This window comes from Diabrotica virgifera, chromosome 1 (assembly GCF_917563875.1).
Source record: "Diabrotica virgifera virgifera chromosome 1, PGI_DIABVI_V3a".
Taxonomy (NCBI): Eukaryota; Metazoa; Arthropoda; class Insecta; order Coleoptera; family Chrysomelidae; genus Diabrotica; species Diabrotica virgifera.
In genome coordinates, this window is record NC_065443.1 from 254,118,882 (window position 1) to 254,139,215 (window position 20,334).

Below are 20,334 nucleotides of genomic sequence, written 5' to 3' on the forward strand. Positions count from 1 at the left end.
CCATCTATATTTTATTAATTTATAAATAAGATTTTGCATTTACAACTTTTTCAGCATTTGATATCACGACCCCTATTTTGTCTCTAGTTTTTCAGCCAGTCTCTCAGCCATCATTTGTGTTGGTTCACAAATATAAATTATCTAATTTCAAAACATAAACCATACATTACATTATCTGTATGTTGTTTTGCCTACCTTTCTTCATCAATTTACGTACACTTCATTGATGATTGTGGGTACTCAAATTCCCCCCTTCTATTTTACATCTAGATAATCTATTCTCACTAACTCTTTATTTTTATAATTCCAACACACTGATGTTAGCTGTTATCATTGCTTGTACTATAAACAACTATAAATTTAGTAGCTGTGTAACCAATTTTTCATGATACTTCAAGTTCCATTGACAATTGTTGTCTTGACATCAGACAGATTCGCTTTTGATATCTCACATCTTAGTTGCCTGTCAGCTCTTGTAACACAATGACCTAATTTGTTACCTTTGACCCACTTACAACGTGTGGGAGTCATATGTTATCCTAGGGCCATATCCTTAGGGATTATATCCATCCTTTGGAATTTGCTATGTTAGCATTTTGATGTGACTTTTAGTCCATTTTTGAAAGGCTTTGACCTTCGTATTTTTTGGTTGGCTCACCATGTTCTTGTAAGTATAACCAAACTTTGATTCTACCTTGGTCATCACTTTAAGTTCAACATTTTGATAATTAATATGGTTATACTTATTTTAGGCAACACTGATGATGCTCTTTTTAGAGCGAAAACGTTCTGTTCGATGTTTGTAGCCCTATAGGGCTTTTTAAAATAATATACCTTTTACCAAGACCAAAGTTTTTTATTAAATTTTACTTGTAATTAATGGTATACAGCCAGCTACAGGAAATTCTTCCTAGTGGATTTTTGACATACCTCGTATAATATTCATAAAATTTTATATCTGATGGTTGAATCCTAGGTTTTGGACCATGCAGAGCTTTTTATGAAGAATGACTTTTTTTCGTAAAATTAATAATAAAAGAGTTTTCCATATGGATACAACTTACAGGGACATACTGTATAAATTTTTTGTATCGTACTTCTTTTTAAAATGCTTTTAAACTCTTGTGTAGATAATATTAAAACAAAACTATCCGTTGTATGTACACCTTAACATAAATCAGCATTTTTATCATAGATAATGCAAGAATTCTGAGTATTATCATGATCCAGCTCACACTCTTTCCCAATTTTGATCATTAGACAAACCAAGAGGGAGATTAAAATGATTTTTCTTTAAACAGTGCTATGATACGATATGACATTAGAATGATATGAACAATGAACACGTTTACTCAAACTGGTGTAGAAAATATAAATAAAGCGCATAAAAATGAAAGAGACAATATTGTAAAGAGTATCGCAATTGTTTTTTTAGTAAAAACTAAGATCTTTCTAAATACTCATTTTTGGTGAAATGTTAACACAAGGAATACGACAAATCAATGATGTTTTCTGTCGTTTACCATGTCAAACGGCTTCTCATTGTCAACATATTAAAATCATTGATGTCCGATCTCTTTCTAAAACAATATAAATTTATACGCAATTATGAAATGAGCAGATGTTAAGATTTTCTGGCCGTATTTCTACCACTGCGTTCTTCGGATTCTTTCATCAGTTTATATGCTGGTAAATACACTTGTTTGTTGAGTTTGTCGTCAAAATAGGACAGACACGGATTCCGTACTGTATTCGTAGAGCTTCCTATAGAGGTGAATCCCAAGTCGTACAGTTTGCAGTATGGGATTTTGAAGAAGAGGAGGAAGTCCCATATATCGGAATAGTGCCAATCGAGAATGGGATTCATCCGCATCACTTGCGGCCAATCGGGGTCTGTCATCTAGAATAAAAGAAAAACATAATCAATCGTGGTTTTTATTACTATGTACATATATTATGACGATGATTTAAGAATGCTGGTGAAGATATTTGCACTAGATGTCATCAGAAATTTAAGATTCTGAGCCAAAATAAGTTTATTAAATTAATTCTGTCTAAATCCTGACCCACTACTTTGTGCCGTGTAATTTGGGTTGCCTATATGAACTTGAATCGGCGAAATGGGCATAATATAATAAAGTTTTGCTGTATTCATAGGCGCCCATACACACGGGCAGGGGGGGGCCGTGCCCCCCCTAGCTTTTCGGGAAAGAAAAAAATTAAATTTATATTACATAAACGTATTTTTGTCAAAACAATATTGGATAATTTTGAGAGATAAATTGGAAACAACATATTTATTAATAAAAAAAATTCACATATTGGGTAGTTATTAATAGTTTAACAGAAAATCTTTGTGTCTGCGACAGTGGTCTGTATGGAATGTGCATAATACACATTTCCCACAATCACGGTATGCTACTAACGAAAACATTGAAAGAGATTAGAGGCGTGGGAAACATATACACTGTAATTGACACCCAAAATTACAAATTAAATTAATCATTTATAATACTGCAAAAAACCCATATCAGCAAGAAATCCGATCTCTGATCGATAATCACTAATGAGCCATTTGTCTTTAACAACTGGTATAAAATAGTAATTATATTTTATATTTTGAAAAAATTCATACTGAAAAATAATTTTTAAAATTTATTGAGCATAGTCAAATTTTAGTTTGCAAAAGTATTTTTTTAGTAAGTAGATTATTTTAAGTGTTCATTATAATGAACAGAACGATTTTATGTAAATGAAAAACCGCGATCTTTCATGATGAATGAGTGTTATATAATACAGGGTGTCCCAAAAGTAGCGGAAAGGCCGAATAATTCGCGAAATGAACATCGGATCGAAAAACTGAAAAATACATGTTCAATAATTTTCAAAAATCTATGCGATGACACTAAACAAGTCCACCACTTCAACCCCTGGGTGTGGAGCGGGGGTAACTTTAAAATCTTAAATGGAACCCCTAATTTTTGTTGCAGATTTGGATTTTCCTTGTAAAAATAAGCAAATTTTATTCGAGCCATTTTGCGAATTGTGGATAGCTAGCGCTATAATCGGAAAAAACGGTATATCGTGATACCATAGCAAAATTATAGAAACGGTCTAATATCTCGAGAAATATACTTCCAAATAAAAACTAAAAAACACGTGTTTAATATTTTTCAAAAATCTATAGAATGACACCAAACAGGATTTTTCATTCCACACTCCGGAGGTGGGGTGAAAGTTAACTTTAAAATCTTAAATGGGAACCCCCGTTTTTTCTTGCAGATTGAGTTTCCTCCTCAAAAAATAAGTAACATTTATTCCAACTTTTTTAGAATTGTTGACTTGACGAAAATGCGATTTATTTGCGCCATCTATCAACAATTCTAAAAATGTTTGGAATATGTGTGCCTTATTTTTCATAAGGATTCTATATCTGCAAAAATAAAGGGGGCTCCTTTTTAAGATTTTAAAGTAAAAACTTGGTTCGACACATACTCATGGTTAGTCTGCTCGCCAAAGTTGAAGGGAAGGCTTTGCAAGCATTGTATTCTTTTCAAACGGGTTTTAAAGAGAGGCCCAACTTTTGTGGTACCCATGACATTTCCATTTAAAAACTTGGTCTAGTGTTTAAATGTATGAATAATTCCTCACAACAGGGTTCAAACTAGGTTTTTTAGGTGGTTTAAACTACAGTAGACTCCCTCTATAACGAGAACTGAAATGGTGAATTAATTATCTCGTTATAAGCGGATCTCGTTATATCAAACAATAATAATAATGAAATTTTTTGATGCCTCTTACGTAGTTTATTATGTGTCGATGGTCAACCTGAACAGTGAACAATGAGACTTCGCCGCCATAGATTGTAAATTTCCTATAGTATTCAATATCGGTCGATAAACAGGCAGATGTTTATTACAGGTGGCCGAGTTTATTATAGCACTGGCCTCGATAATAAGACAGACGTTGGGCATTTCTATGTACAGGTAGTTAAGGCATTTATTTATTTATGACCATTACAACGCTAAAAACAGGTGAAGACAAGTATTCTTCGATTTAAATTTTCCTCGTTATAACCAAATATGCCTCGTTATAGAGCGTTATAGTTCAATAGGGATTTCATGGGACACCTAATGTACCTCGTTATAAGCGAAACCTCGTTATATCCGTGTTCGTTATAAAGAGAGTCTACTGTATAAATTGTCATCCGAAATATACAAAATGTAATGTGCAACATCTTCACGTTTGGCCCCCCCCTAAAAAATTTTATATGGGCGCCCTTGGCTGTATTAACCCCTTTAAAAATTCACATTGTAAGGCATGAATGAATCAAATATGTAGTACCTTTTTGTAGATGTATTTAAAAATGAAACTGAAAAGTTATTACTATAAAGAGTGATATGTACATATACCGTGGCTTGACTAAAATAAAACAACGATTAGATATAAAAAAAATCACAAATTTTATTAAATTTGGGAAAGTATTTGGGTAATTTTTTTCTTAATCATCCACTCTTTTTGCACATTTTATATTTTTAACTTGGTATCAGAGCTGATGGGCTTAAATACTTTTTGTAAGTATGTATTTAAAACTTTGGACTTTAGAGTAAGTATGTATTTAAATGCCAAGTATTTAAATACTCTATAATTATAAATAAGTACTTGGTATTTAAATGCTCTAAAGTCTAAAGTATTTAAATAACTACAAATACCCAAAAACTTGGGTACTTTTTAGTATTTAAATACTTGGTATTTAAATACGTTTCAACATCGGCATTTGTATTTATGATACTTTCCCAAATTTACTAAAATTTGTGATTTTTTTATCTAATTGTTTTATATGTCAAACATAGCCACCGTTATAGGTACGTACGTTATTTATAGTAATAACTTTTCAGTTGCATTTTTAAATACATCTACAAAAAAGGTACTACATATTTGATTCATTCATGGCATACAATTTGAATTTTAAAGTGGTACAGCAAAACTTTATTATTTATATGCCAATTTCGCCGATTCAAGTTCATATACGCAACCCAAGTTACACGGCACAAAGTAGTGGGTCAGGATTTAGAATCAAGTATTAAATTAGATTAGCATTTATTTGAGTAGTATTAAATATATTTGTCATCTAGATCTAGACTATTCCGTTTAACACTTTCGCTACGGAACTTTTTAGAGATAGCATATATGCAAGAAGTATGGCGGCTTCCGTAGCTGAAGTGTTAAAAGAGCTACAAGAACCATTACGTCAGGAAAGGGAGATATATTTGTACGTCAAGAAAGGGAAATATAATTAGAAAGAAGACTAAGTTTTCACTCTAATGGCATATAAAACAACATAATGCTATTCTACATCCCACCAGAATGAAAACAATGGGAACCTTCTCTGGTTACACCTCCGAGGCTTCTACAATTTGCAAGCCATATGGATGCTGAGACTAAGGAAGATGAGGGAATTTTACAATTTACAATTCACGTCCCATCTGCTCAGCGCGGTAAAGTTCCAACGAGAATGGTTCCCTTCGTACTCTAATCAAAGTAAATGTAAATCAAAAACGAATAACCATTTTCAATTTCGTTGCAAAACGAAAATACAGCCGAACCATATTCTAGTCCAATCAGAGAGTGCAGCAAGCACCTCTACCGGTTTCGAAACTTATTAGTCTCTCATCAGGAGGCACATATGCTGTTCTCCCCGATCCAACCAAACAAACCCCAGCGTGCAGTCCCGGATTGCAACGAACGAAATGGCATAGATGCCCTAGCGGCAACTGCTAGCAAAAATACTAAGTTTTTACTCTAAGGGCATATAAAACAACATAATGCTATTCTACATCCCACCAGAATGAAAACAATGGGAACCTTCTCTGGTTACACCTCCGAGGCTTCTACAATTTGCAAGCCATACGGATGCTGAGACTAAGGAAGATGAGGGAATTCTACAATTTACAATTCACGTCCCACCTGCTCAGCGCGGTAAAGTTCCAACGAGAATGGTTCCCTTCGTACTCTAATCAGAGTAAATGTAAATCAAAAACGAATAACCATTTTCAATTTCGTTGCAAAACGAAAATACAGCCGAACCATATTCTAGTCCAATCAGAGAGTGCAGCAGGCACCTCTACCTTAAAATTCTTAAAAAAAGTGGTATTGTAACTCGACCCAAATCAGGACCAGTAATGTTAACAACAATGTGATATGTAAAAGTGAAAAGCTGAGAAAAAGTTATAAAATATGGATTAAGAACATTACAAAAAATATAAAAGCTGGCGCAGCAAAAAAATAAAATGTGGAAATTTCTTTAAATCGCTCTCTTGTAGACTAAGGAAAAGTGAGTTACAATGTTTTTATTTTTCATAATATGAAAAATGAGAAATTCATATTATGAGATGTCGATATGATGTAATTACAATAAGTGGTAAAGAGCCACTTAATGCCAGTTGACGAAAACACTCAGTCTAAAGTATGTATTATATATTATATTATTACGCTACAACTGATGAATTATTTGATATCATTTATAATGCGCACTTAGCAATTGTATGGTTTCCGAAATTAATATAAAGGACACCGCACACATCTTATGGAAAATATAATGTTACTCAAATTCAATAAAATTTATACGAATAGATTCGTTTTAAATTAACGGTCAATTCTTATCATTGCGCCAACTCTTAATTATGATTAATTACGGCGCAAATTGCAATTAAAGTTTATCGAAATCACATTTTTGGAGTTCATAAAAATGTCAGTTACAATCACTATTGCTCTGAGTGCTATTCAAAACAGCTTAAACCCCGCTGGGCCAAGCGGATTAGTGAAACTAATCCGCTGATTTATGGAGTACCGATAATTTGGGTATTTTAAAATATATTTTGTCCATCTAACTTATGTACGTACCCATTTGATTTCAGATTTATTTACATCAATTTCTGCTCTTATTATTGAAAATTAAGAGTTGGCGCAATTATAAGAATTGACCGTTAATTTGAAACGAATATATTCATATATTTATTGAATTTTATTGAATTTGAGTGACATTATATTTTCCATAAGATGTGTGCGGTGTCCTTTATTGTAATACAACTAAGGAATAATAATGGTTTACCTACGACTTTGTGTGCAGTGTCAGAAAAAGAGTAGTAACCCAAGAAAAGGTTTGGTTTCGAAGCCAATTTTACATTCAAATTTTAATTCACGCGCTCAAATCGATTTGATTGACATGCAGTCTCAAAATAATAATGATTTTCGATTTATAATGGTATACCAAGACCACCCAAGATAGCTTTATTTATTTATCAACATTGACCATTTGCTTCTGGCCACTGTCGTTATTGACCGGTTATTGATGAAAAATCTAGGTTTAAGTTACGTTTTTACAACATTGGCCAATAGCTAAGGTTATTGTCGTTAAAGGCCGGGCGTTGTCGTTAATAACCAAGGAAAATGGACATTCACGACAGTGCCCGGCCATTAACATCAATGTCCAATTTACGTTATTGACCGTAACATATAGGTACATACTTAACATTTTGTGTTTATATTACTTGTGTACCGGTAAAAACTCAAATACATTAATAGTAGATTTGAATTTGAAATTTGTATGGAATATACGTTATAATAATAAAGTTTACATAAAAATCATGGACATCAACTTTAATACCTCTAAAGTTTTTATATTATAGATATTTAAAATACGAATTTTATACGCGCCTTTATCTAAACCAATCACGAGTCACTAATCATATTTTCAACAATCTATTGATTTTAAATTAAACTTTCAATTCGACAGTTTCATTGAAACAATAACCAATAACCATTATTTTATGTGATAAAATTAAATTTGACGATTATTTTTTATCATATACTATATTTTTTGCAAATTTACTACAATTCTATGGCCCTGGCACAATAATCCTTCTCTTCAGGGTTGGGAAGACTGCAATTAAGCCGCACTAGACGATAAGGAAAAATAAAAATTGAGTCAATGGCGTAAACGCAAAATTTCGGCTCCAATGCTTTTTAAATGCATTCATTTTTTTCGAATCCTGAGAAAACTAATAAATATTTTTGATTATTTCATTCATTATTCTGGGATTCTGATCCATAGAAAGCTACAAAAATAAAAAGTACAGTGATTATTTCATTCATAGGAGATTCTGACCAATAGAAAGCTACAGAAATAAAAATTAAAGTGATAATTTTTGATAATATCCCGTCGTCAAGTATATTACGTTAGATGCCCTTCGTTGCTACGAAAAAATACAGTCAGTGACATTAATGACAATTAATGTTTTAAAAATTATAAAAGTGATGACTTTCAATCGTCAAATATTTATAACAACTGTGTGTTTAATTGTACTAATTTGTACTTACATAAATAAATTACAATAAAATTTTGGTTTTGAACAGTTTTATTCATGAAATAATCGCAGCAAATTGCACTCGATCTCTAAAATTATTATCGAATTTTTGCCCTCGTGACACTTTGACATAATTTTACTTCCCTTCGGGTCGTGAAATTAAAACTGTCAAAGTGTCACTCGGGAAAAATTCCATAATTTTAGAGCTCTTGTGCAATTACTATTGATAATTTTTGATAATATCCTGTCGTCAAGCATTACGTCAGATGCCCTTCGTTACTACGCAAAAATTAACATTCAGTGACATTAATGACAATTAATGTTTTATAACTTGTCACAGAGAACACCAAGAAACAGGTTTAGCAAATATTCAGGTGAAGATATCAATAAAATATTACTTAAAATTATTTAAAAAGACAGTTTTATTCATGAAATAATCTCAGAGAATTACCCTCGATCTCTAAAATTATTATCGACTTGTTTAGCAGGTGCCACTTTGACATAATTTCACTCCCCTTCTGATCGTGAAATTATTACTGTCAAAGTGTCACTCGGGAATCAAATCGATAATTTTAGAGCTCTCGTGCAATTACTAATGAAAATTTTAAACGCAATTGCAGAATGAAAGATTCCATTATTACCGAGGGCCGAAAGTCCCTTAGAATAAACAAAAAGTTTCTTTTGAATGAGATATTTGAAATAAAAAATCACACTAAATTTTCTTTTTTTTCACCCCTGTAACTTATTAAAATAAACATGATAGAAGTTTTCAGGGAGTTTCGGCCCTCGGTAATAACGTAATCTTTCAATATGCGTTAAAAGTTTTCTCAGGATTAAAAATAATAATGTATTTAAAAAGCATTGGAGCCGAAATTTTGCGCCTGCCCCCTTAAAGATACAGTTTAATATACAAAAAAATTCAAAGATTTACAAAAAAAATAAAACAGACTAACAAGAAAAAACTATTATCAATTATCAACAATAATAAGGAATAGTAAATAGTGCAGGCCAGGTATGTAGATTTACTAATTAACTAAGTAATGACTCTACGAGTATAGAATGCATTAAATAACCCAATGTTAAAATTTATATTTTATAGCACCGTACTTTACTTTTAAAACCATTCTTATCAGGTGCTGATGATAAATACCTAAATAAATTTAAGTGTTATCTGTTAAAGCGTCACAGGAAATTAATGGAAGCTAAGTGTTTTAGTAATTCCCAAGTCCTTGTAAAAATGACTCATATTTATATGTATGTACATATTGTAGATATAATAATTATTGGTCTGGGCATTCAGGCCTGATAACACTCGTCTCATCTTAATAATGGACAAGCAAGAGACTATTATTATTATGTTATGCAAACAAAATAAAAATAGCCCAGTCGGGATACCATTTGACCTTGCATTAGGAGCTGCCCCAAATTTTATTTTTCTAATCTTTAAGGGGGGTCAATAGTAGTATAAATTTAAAATCTCGACTAAATTTGACCGTTGCATTAGCCGCCATCTTGATTTTAAACCAGAACAGTTTTTGCTCAATATCTCCGCCATTTTCAACTTTTCGACAAAAAATATACAAACTGAAATTGTTTAAAATGTGATTTTCTATAATTTCGCTAATTATAATTTTTTTTGTACGGTCCATATTTTCAGAGTTGTGGGGAAAAATAGTGACAGTTAGAGCATAATTATTGATTTATTGAATTATCTCGTTTATTATTAGTTTTACAAAAAATTTTAACCTATACAAAAATGAGGTTAATTAAATTTTGTACAATTTTGATCTCTTTCATTTTTTTGATAAAATCAATATTTAGGGTAGTACGTATGCGGTAAAGGCGCGAGCGTAAGACCCGATTGATTTTAAAGCAATTGTTTTTGTTGAATATCTTCGCCATTTTCAATTTTTCGACAAAAAGTGTAAGGACTGAAATTGTTGCAATTACGATTTACTACAATTTTTCGAGAGAACCAGTGGCAGGTCTAAGAGGGGGAGAATGAAAAAATTCCCCCCAACAGGGTCCAAAATTAAAAAAAAAATGTTGAAATATTAAAATATGTTAGCTGACATGAAACTTAATTATCGACAGACAAATTCAACCAATAAAACCAGCTAGTTAATAAAATGAATAAGTTATTATTTATGTCTTTTATGTACTTAGTTTGGTTGGTGTTTCATTGGAAATTTCAAAAATTGTATAAAATATTATTATTTGTGTTTATGTATCATAATTGTCGTAAAGTTAATAATAAATGAGACAATTCAATAATTATGTTTCCCCTTCGCTTCCACTATTTTCCTCCTTAACTCGGAGAATGTTGATCGCATAAAAAAATTGTGGAAAATGAATTGTAGGAAATTGCGTTTCCAACAATTTTAATTCTTACCGTTTTTGTCGAAAAATTGAAAATGGCCGAGATATTAAGCAATAACGGTTCTCCTTTAAAATCAATATGGCGGCTAATGCAACCGCGGAATTCAGTCGAGATTTTAAATTTACACTACTATTGATCTCCCCTAAAGGATATAATTATAAAATTTGGGGGAGCTCGGAAAAAAGATTCAATTTAGTAATTATGCTCCCCCCACCACTTTTTACTATTTTCCTACTTAACTCGGAAAATATCAACCGCATGAAAAAAATTGTTAAAAAGAAATTGTAGGAAATCATATTTGGAACAATTTTAGTTAAAAATGGCACAGATATTGTTCAAAAACAATTGCTACAAAATCAATCAGGTCTTACGCTCGCGCCATTATCGCATACGTACTACCTTAAATATTAACTTTGGCAAAAAAATGAAAGAAAATGAAACTGTGTAGAATTTAGTTCTCTCTATTTTTGTATAGGAACAATTTTGTCGTAAAACTAACAATGAACGAGATAATTCAATAAGTATGCTCTAACTGTCACTATTTTCCGCCATAACTCGGAAAATATCGATGGCACGAAAAAATTGTAACAATAAAAATGATAGAAAATTACATTTTCAACAATTTTGGTTGTTATACTTTTTGTCGAAAAGTTGAAAATGGCGGAGATATTGAGCAAAAACAGTTCTCGTTTAAAATCAAGATGGCGGCTAACGCAAAGGCGGAATTCAGTCGAGATTTTAAATTTACACTACTATTGACCCCTCCTAAAGATTAGAAAAATTTAATTTGGGGCAGCTCCTAATGCAAGGTTAGGCCTGTTATTCGTCTAACCCGACTGGACTAAAAACAGACCGTGTCGTTTTGATTCAATTAGAGTATCTTACCATACTCTGAAGAGTATATCGCTGAGAGATAAAAAGAGGAACGAGTGGATAGCAGGCAAAACCGAAACAACAGACGCTGTCGAACATACATTAAAATGAAAATGGAAATGGGCTAGGCACAACGAAAGATATCCGGATGGAAGATGGAATAAAGATTTTGGCCTCTGGAGACCATAATATATACTGCAAAAAGGTCAAGAGGTAGACCACAAATGAGATGGAAGATGACATTGAGCAAAGCGCAAGTCCAATGTGGAAAAGGCAAACAGAAAACAGAGACAAATGAAGACAAATGGGAGAGGCCTATATTCAGCACATAAATAGATTTTAGAAGCTTAAAAGAAAGTAAAGCGGCGGGATCTCTTAATGACACAATCTGGAAGAACAAACACCTAAGACAAGACACAAAAGCAAGAATCTATAAAGCAGCAATTAGACCTATATTGACATACACGGCGGAGACAAGACCTGACATCTAAAACGAGACGACTACTAGAAACAACAGAGATGAAAATATTCCGACGAATATCAGGGAAAAGTCTGTTGGATAGGGAGAGAAGCGAAAACATAAGAAGATCATGCAATGGTAAAGACATAAATGGATGGGTGACAAAACGGAAACAGGAGTGGAACGAACACATTAGTAGAATGGCAGAGAATAGGATAGTACGAATAGCACGAGATAAGTCACCAAATGGACGAAGAAGTATTTTCAGACCAAGAAAAAGATGGTGCGATAACTTAAACAATTTAGGAGGCTAATATTGAAGAAGAAACAGGCTTTAAAGCTTACATACAAAAAGGAAGAAGAAGAAGAAGAATAATAGATTTTAGGCTATAGATAGATAGACCATACTCTGACACGTGTTCTAGGTTTACCGTTATCAAAGAGGCTTTGTAAGAAGACTGGTTGATAAATATATTTAAATATTATACCTAAGCATGCTTTTAGCGACCTCTAATGAGGAAAGATGAAGTGAGTGTCGATAACGATTCAAGTAAACTGTTAACCCAGGTATAACCATACTATCGGGCGATGCTAGGAAAATATTCCACCAACGCATCGGCAAGTTACCCGTCTAAACCGCTATCATTGTGTACTCTATACCGAGTATAGTGTGAAACAAACAACATAGTTATGTATATACTTTCAATATTATCGTATATCTGTTTTATTCAATAAGACAGATAGTTCAATTTAGTGTAACAGTTCAATAACCATAATTGGCTGAGTGAACGAGCAATATTGGCGGCAAGATACAGATGATGATCTTTATTCGAATTATCAGAATTTTCTTCTGGGAAAGCGTTTTCGTTCAAACCAGTTGACAAGTTATAAACCAGGATGACATAGTAAATTTTCTCACAGTACTTCTTAATTCATTGGAATTGCGTGGTCTTACACCTTACAATTTACAATTAAAATTAGGATGAGTTGTCATTATGCTGCGTAACATTAATCAACCTCGACCGTTCAATGAAATGAGACTGACTGTGAAAATGCTGATGAATAGTGTCATTGAGGCAACGATCATCAAGGGCAAATACAAAGGAGAAGATGACTTGATCCCTTGTATACCGATGATTCCAACGGTTCACCATTTGCTTTTAAGCGTCTACAATTTCCTGTGTGGCTTTTGCAATGATGATAAACAAATCGCAAGGTCAATCGTTGAAAGTTTGCGGTATCAACTTGGAGTTTCCATATTCTGAGCATGGACAATTATACGTCGCGTATTCGCGCATCGGAAAACCGCCATCGTTGTATATTTACGCACCCAAAAAAGACCAAAAATATTTATCAGAAAGTTTATCAGAAAGCATTAAATTGATTAAAATTTTTTCGTATATAATGTTTTTAAGTATTTTTTTGTTGTATGTTAATTTTAGTTATTGAACTTTGACACATTATTTAATTCTAAGACGGTACGAAGTTCTCAAGGTCATCATGTAGGTATATATTGGCACAATATGATTTTTTTCAGTAAAAATTTATTTAAAATTCCATTGTATTTTATACTTCAAATATGTAATACTAAGATACATCATAACATTGATAAAAACATTCCAAAATATATATTAATTTTTCTGAATCTGTCAAGCAGGTGATTGGTGTATAACAGATATGTAACATTAGCAATCAAGGGTTTCCTACTCACGAGTATCCACGCTTGCCTTATGTCATAATAAGTAAATACCAATCAATTATAAAAGTAGGTTTTCCCATTTAAGGTCAATTGATATAATTACATACAACGCACTGTAGAATACTCTAATATTGTTTATTAAATTTTATTATGTAGATACTATAAATTTAATAGCTTATAATGCGGAAATCCCGATACACATTAATACAAAGAATTAAAGTATATTATAAAATTTTTCAGTCGCTGTATTCTTTGGAAATGAGTTTAACTTGTCCATAATAAAAAAAATGTGAGAATTCAAACCCACTCTATATTTGACTGACTGCACAGATAACTAAAACTTTAAAAATTGTACTAAAAGAAAAAAGTATACTCCACTGTCTTCCTGGATGTGGCAAAACAAAATTTATTATGAATTTATTAAGGAAACGGGGTGATTATATACTATAATCATATTATTTACACTGACTTAGTATCAATATATTAACCACGTGTTACAGAATTAGTAATAATAAAACTTTTATTATTAGTAAACATTTAAAAATGGTGGCAAAATATGTTTCCCATTGCCATTTCTATGTATTCTTTTGTTAACGTGAAGGCTTTGAACCGGCCGCATATGAAATGCCTCCCGAAAAAGGGTATCTTACCTGCAGAGCCGCGCCAAGGCTTTCAAGCGCCCCGGGGCAAGTAATTTTAGGCGCCCCTTTCCTCCTTCCTTTTTAAGTAGTTTTTTGTAGCTTAGTGGATCGTTATACGGTATAAATACAAACTATTTTTATGTGTTAGCAAAGTATCATCATCATCATCATAATCTAACCGTTATCGTCCACTGCCGAACATAGGTCTCCTCTAAGTTTCTCCATGTCTGCCTATCTTGAACTACCAACTATCCAGTTCCCGGCAGTTCTCTTTACATCGTCACTCCATCGCGTTGGTGGTCGATATCTGCTTCGTTTATCCGATTTCATAACAAATAAAAAAAATTGATATTGCGTCGTCGGGGTTGAAAAATATACGTTAAAATTAAGTCCAAAAGTGGATAAACTGACTAATTCTAAGCAACTTTTGTTCCATAATAATATACAGTTTTTTCTACTGTCAATATTTTTCTATTTATTTGCGAGTGAGTATGTTGCGCATGAACATGAGTTGCGTTCATTTTTCAACATAAAAACCACGGTTTTAGACCGTTTTTCGAAAATAACACAAAAAGTGTGTATTTTATTGAAAACAAATTTCTTAGCAAAATAGAGCTTATTAAAAAATTTAAAAAAACTTGTGCACGCATGAAGTCAGTAGATCTAATTAGTAGAGAAAGAGTTGTAGCTTCAGTAAAGTGGGTTCTTATTCGTCAAATTAGATATCAAGCATTTCAACGTGAAATAACCAAAAAATGAAGCACTTTTCGGGCAAAAGTCATGACAACTTTTTTAAAGTTTTTAGAAAAACCTTTATTTTTGTTTTTTCAAAAAGTTTCCAGTAGCAAAAGTAGGTCGGTAACGCAGAAAATAAAGTTGGTTCCTTTTTTTTAGTAAAAATCTCCGCTTAATTAGCCACCCAAATGAAATTAATTGTTACAGTTTTACAATTTACTTCACTTTGCATATTTGAAAGGTAAAGTTAATTATGTATATTTATATGATCTGAAAGTTTCACCATTTAAACGTGCATATTTTTTTAAAAAATTGGTTTTAAATAAAAAAAAATATATTGACATTTTTAAGAAAATGCCTTTTTTATAAAATTTTTCCTAATATATTTTCGCTAAAATACTTACTTTTTGAGTAATTTGTCGGTGAAAAACGGTGAAAGACGAAAAACTGTTTAAAAACGTGTTTTTTTTGTTGAAAAATGAACATATTCACTCGCAAATAACTCGAAAGGTAGATATTGACTTAAGTAATATAAAAACTTTATAGAACAACTTAACTTTATAGTTACTTACAATCCGTCAGTTTATCCACTTCCTGACTTATTTTTAACGTAAGTACCTATATTTTTCTCCCGTGAAGGAGTGGTACTCCCCTATGGCAAAAGCACACGTCGACGCAATATCATTTTCTTCTTTGACTTGTTAGCTATGCGTATGCCAAATTTCATGTTGATCCAAGCGGTTCTTTAAAATTCCGAGGTTTTGCAATATTTTACCGTGAGTGAATTGAGTAATAGTTCAGTTTAAGGGGAACGGAGCAAAATGCGAAATATTGACCATGTCAAAATTTTTAATGTGTTTTAAATGTATTCATTTTTATCAAATCCTGAGAAAACTAATATGTATTTTTGAAAAATTTAAATGCAGAATAAAAGACTACTTTATTAACGAGGGCCGAAAGTCCCTTAGAAAAAATAAAAAGTTTCTTTTGAATGAAATATTTGCAATTAAAAATCACACTAAATTTTTCCTTTTATTTTCACCCCTGTAACTTATTAAAATAAACATTATAGAAAGTTTCAGGGATTTGCGGCCCTCGGTAATAATGTTCTCTTTCATTCTGCGTTTAAATTTTGAAAAATATTTATTAGTTTTCTAAGAATTCGAAAAAAAAAAAATGAATACATTTAAAACACATTGAAAGTTTTGACATGCGTCAAATTGTTTTCATTTGATATTTCCTTGATAGAAAATTTCCCTGATAGAAAAAAAGTTTGTGTCTTTGTTGTATTTGTCCCATGTCAACTCAAAATTGCCAGTAAACTCAAAAAAAGTAGAAGAATAAGATTGTGTAATGGTCGGCAGTTGCCCCTGAGAGCAGAAAGTTTGTGTCTTTGTTGTATATTTGTCCCATGCCAACTCAAAATTGAAAGTGAACTCAAAATTGTGTAATGGTCGGCAGTTGCACCTAAAAGCAAAAAGTCTGTGTCTTTGTTGTATTTGTCCCATCATCATCATCATTGGCTCGACAGCCCTTTCTGGGTCTTGGCCTGTTCCAGGATTCTTCTCCACTCTGATCTGTTTCGTACTTTTTTTCTCCAGTTTTTTATTTTTAAGGTTTTTATATCATTTTCTATTTGTTCTAAATATCTCAGCTTCGGTCTTCCTCTTGTTCTTTTTCCTACTGGCATCTGTTTGAAAATTTTGTTTGGTATTTCGCCTTCTTCCATTCTTTCGACATGTCCCATCCAACGCAGCCGTCCTATTTTAATGAATGTTATGATATCCGGATCCTGGTATATTTCGTATAGTTCAAAGTTGTACCTTCTTCGCCAAATTCCATTGTCTTTTGTGCCCTTATATATGTGTCGCAAGATTTTTCTTTCAAAGGTGGCTAGCAATGTTTCCTCTCTTTTAGTGAGTGTCCAGGTTTCTGAGCCGTATGTGAGTACCGGTCTTATTAGGGTTTTGTATATTTGGCATTTTGTTTTCCTTGCGACGTTGTCTGATCTTAGTTGCCGAATTAAGCCATGGTAACTTTTATTGGCAATAAATATTCGCCTCTGCACTTCCTCTGCTACGTTATTATCAGATGTGACTAGTATTTGTCCCATGCCAACTCAAAATTGCCAGTAAACTAAAAAAGAAGTAGAAGAATAAGATTGTGTAGTAGTCGGCAGTTGCCCCTGAGAGAAAAAAGTTTAATGTCGTTGAAAAAAAGTTTAGTTGTTGTATTTGTCCCATGCCAACTCAAAAATTCTACTAAATCAAAGAAGAAAAAGAAGATTGTTTATTGATAGACAGTTACCCCTAGCGTGAAATTTTTTTTATCTTGTCATGCTTTTCCCACATCAACCAAAATTGCCAGTTAACTAAAGAAGAAGAAGAAGAAGAAGAAGAATCAAATTGTACAATGTACTAACTCCAAATTGTAAGTGAATAAGGAATTTTTCCCTTATTCCGCGACGATGAGCTGGCCAAATACCCAAGTAGGTGGAGGCCAATAAACTAAAGAAGAAGAAGAAGTTTTAATTTTGCTCCGTTGGCCTTTGATTGAAATAACCGTTCGTACACTTAGGGGATCAAAGTAATAGGTAATAACTGCTATTTTTATATCTACCTACGATATGTAAAATTTTCAATTTCACAAGATATTTTTTTTTATGTAATTATGTTTATTTACAATCTACATCATTAAAAGAGTATTAAGTAAATTTTTTCCATGTTTTTGGTCATGAAGAAGAGACTTCCAATGATGTCTCATCTTATTCTATTTATGTTTAAAGTTTTAAAATAGGTCCTGAGGCCAGGTTCACAAGATAATAAAATATTATTAATATTTCTGGTAATTTCGGTATTGTCAAATTTTTTTTTCGGCACCCGTTGGCGCCTTTTTACTTCGGCGCCGGGGGGCACCGCCCCTCTCCGCCCTTATGGACGGCGCGGCCCTCCTTACCTGTCGCTAAAATAGTCACATATGAATTGCCTCCCAAGCTTTAAATAAATTACATGCTTCTAATCTTTATGTGAAGGTGAAACGTTGCCACATCTTCGTCCCTTTGTAAATTTTTGGCATTTGTATTTTGTTATTTAATTTTCAACCTTTATGTATTAAACATTATTCACACTAGGCAGTATTTATAAATTTCAACTAACTACTTATACATAATATACAATTAGTTTTATAACCATTATAATATATTTTATAATACCCATTATTTTTTGTTATTATAGTTTTAAGGTACCAAGAGTATAATAAGGATAATAACCCTTGAGGTCAATGGTGTATAGACCGAGGGCCTTCGGCCCGAGGTATATACGTATACGTTGACCGAAAGCGTTATTATTATAATACCCGTGGTGCCTTCAACGTTTAATGTCCGACTAAATTATTCTTTATATGCAAAAAATTTGCATGAATTTTGAATTAATTAGTTTTCAAACAAGTACATTTACCAGAAATTGTCGTAACGTAATTGTGGTAACCATAGCTTTACTTAGAGTTTTATTTGTCAACTTGACAGTATTTAACTCGTTATTTAAATTTAATAGGCTCTAGGGCGTTATTTTTCAATAACACGCCCATGGGCGTTACATCGTACTTAATAGACTTCGCAATAATGTCATTATTTGTCAAATAATAAACCAGTCGGACATTAATAATTTAATGTTCGACTGGTATATTATTTGACAAATAATGACATGATGTCGAAGTCAGTTAAGTATGATATAATGCCCTAGGGCGTTATTTTTAAAAACAACGCCCTAACGCCCTAGGGAATTAAATTTAAATGGGTATGTGACGAATTTCTAACTGAGGCCGGCCCTGTCCCTAGTAGTCAACAAACAACAGCGACAGGTCATCGACGAGTAATGTCTCCGCTAATCCAGAAGTTTCCCCGATGATAGGCGTGGACCCGCCTCAGGCCTTCCAAATGTTCTCGAAGCAGAGCCGTATCTATATAAGCGGATGATTTTTAAGCAGCAGGCAGTCAGTTAATATATTCGACGCGATATATTGTTTTATTGTTTGATCGGGTTGCTGAAATGTATGTATTTTTAAAGTAGATAAGTCGTATTTGTAAATAAATTAAATGTTAGAAAGTGTAAAATAAATTAGATATTGTTGTTAAATAAGTGTTAATTGTAAGTGTTATAAATAAACAATTTCAAGTAAGTCTTTTATTTATTTAATAATAATTAAAAGTCAATTCGCGTAATATTTTCTAAATAACAGAACAGTGGTGCAGAAGTAGGGATACTTGAAATAAATAAAATATAAATCGTAATAAATAAAGTGTGTGACAATGTCTTCACAACATAAGAAAATCACTGATTTGATCGTTAAGGAGCTCCGCAACCAGTTAGAGGAGAGAGACATGGACACTACTGGGAAAAAGGCTGATCTAGTCGAACGTCTAAAGAACGCTCTTCAAGAAGAGGGTCAAGATCCAGAAACCTATTTGTTTGAAGACAAGCATGCTGCTGTGATCTCATCGATTTCGAAGGTTTCGACAGACATTACATTGTTAGAGAACAAAGTTTCTAGCGAAATCTCCCAAGTTTCCTCCGATGTTTCTAAAGTTTCGACAGACATTACATCGTTAGAGAGCAAAGTTTCTAGTGAAATCTCCCAAGTTTCGACAGACATTACATCGCTGGAGAACAAAGTTTCAACAGAGATCACATCGTTAGAGAAAAAGGTTTCTAGTGAAATTTCCCAAGTTTCCTCGGATGTTTTGAAGGTTTCGAAAGACATTGCATCATTAGAGAAGAAAGTTTCGGGTGATATTTCATCCCTTGACAGCAAAATGACTAACGAGATCTCTAAAGTCACTTCGGATTTTGACGACAAGATATCGTCCATAAAATCTACCTTTGAAGAAAAGATCAAGGAAATAGAAAAGAAACTGGAGGAAACGGAAAAAGTGGACAAAGTGGTGGAACCCATCTTAACAGATATTAAAGATGATGAAACCAAATACAAGTTGGAGCCACGGTCGATAGTTGAAGGGAGTGTAGGTCATGCTCGTGTTAAGGTGCCAAATTTCGACGGAAAGTCATCATGGAACAACTACATGAAACAGTTCGAATCGGCGGCCAGAGCGAACGGATGGTCCGAAAAAGAAAAAGCTGTAAACCTCACTATTGCTCTTCGAGGCGACGCTTTGGATGTCCTCC

At 32.8% G+C, this 20,334-nt stretch overlaps 1 protein-coding gene across 1 annotated transcript in view; it reads right to left on the reverse strand.

The window, feature by feature from the left end:
* Positions 1–1,757: 1,757 nt before the first annotated feature.
* Positions 1,758–20,334, reverse strand: part of LOC114334227 (FAD synthase) — a 47,590-nt gene continuing 29,013 nt past the window's right edge. The window contains exon 4 of the mRNA XM_050648948.1: positions 1,758–1,900. The gene's annotated coding sequence lies outside the window, so the exon portion shown is untranslated. The remainder of the gene's footprint in view (positions 1,901–20,334) is intronic.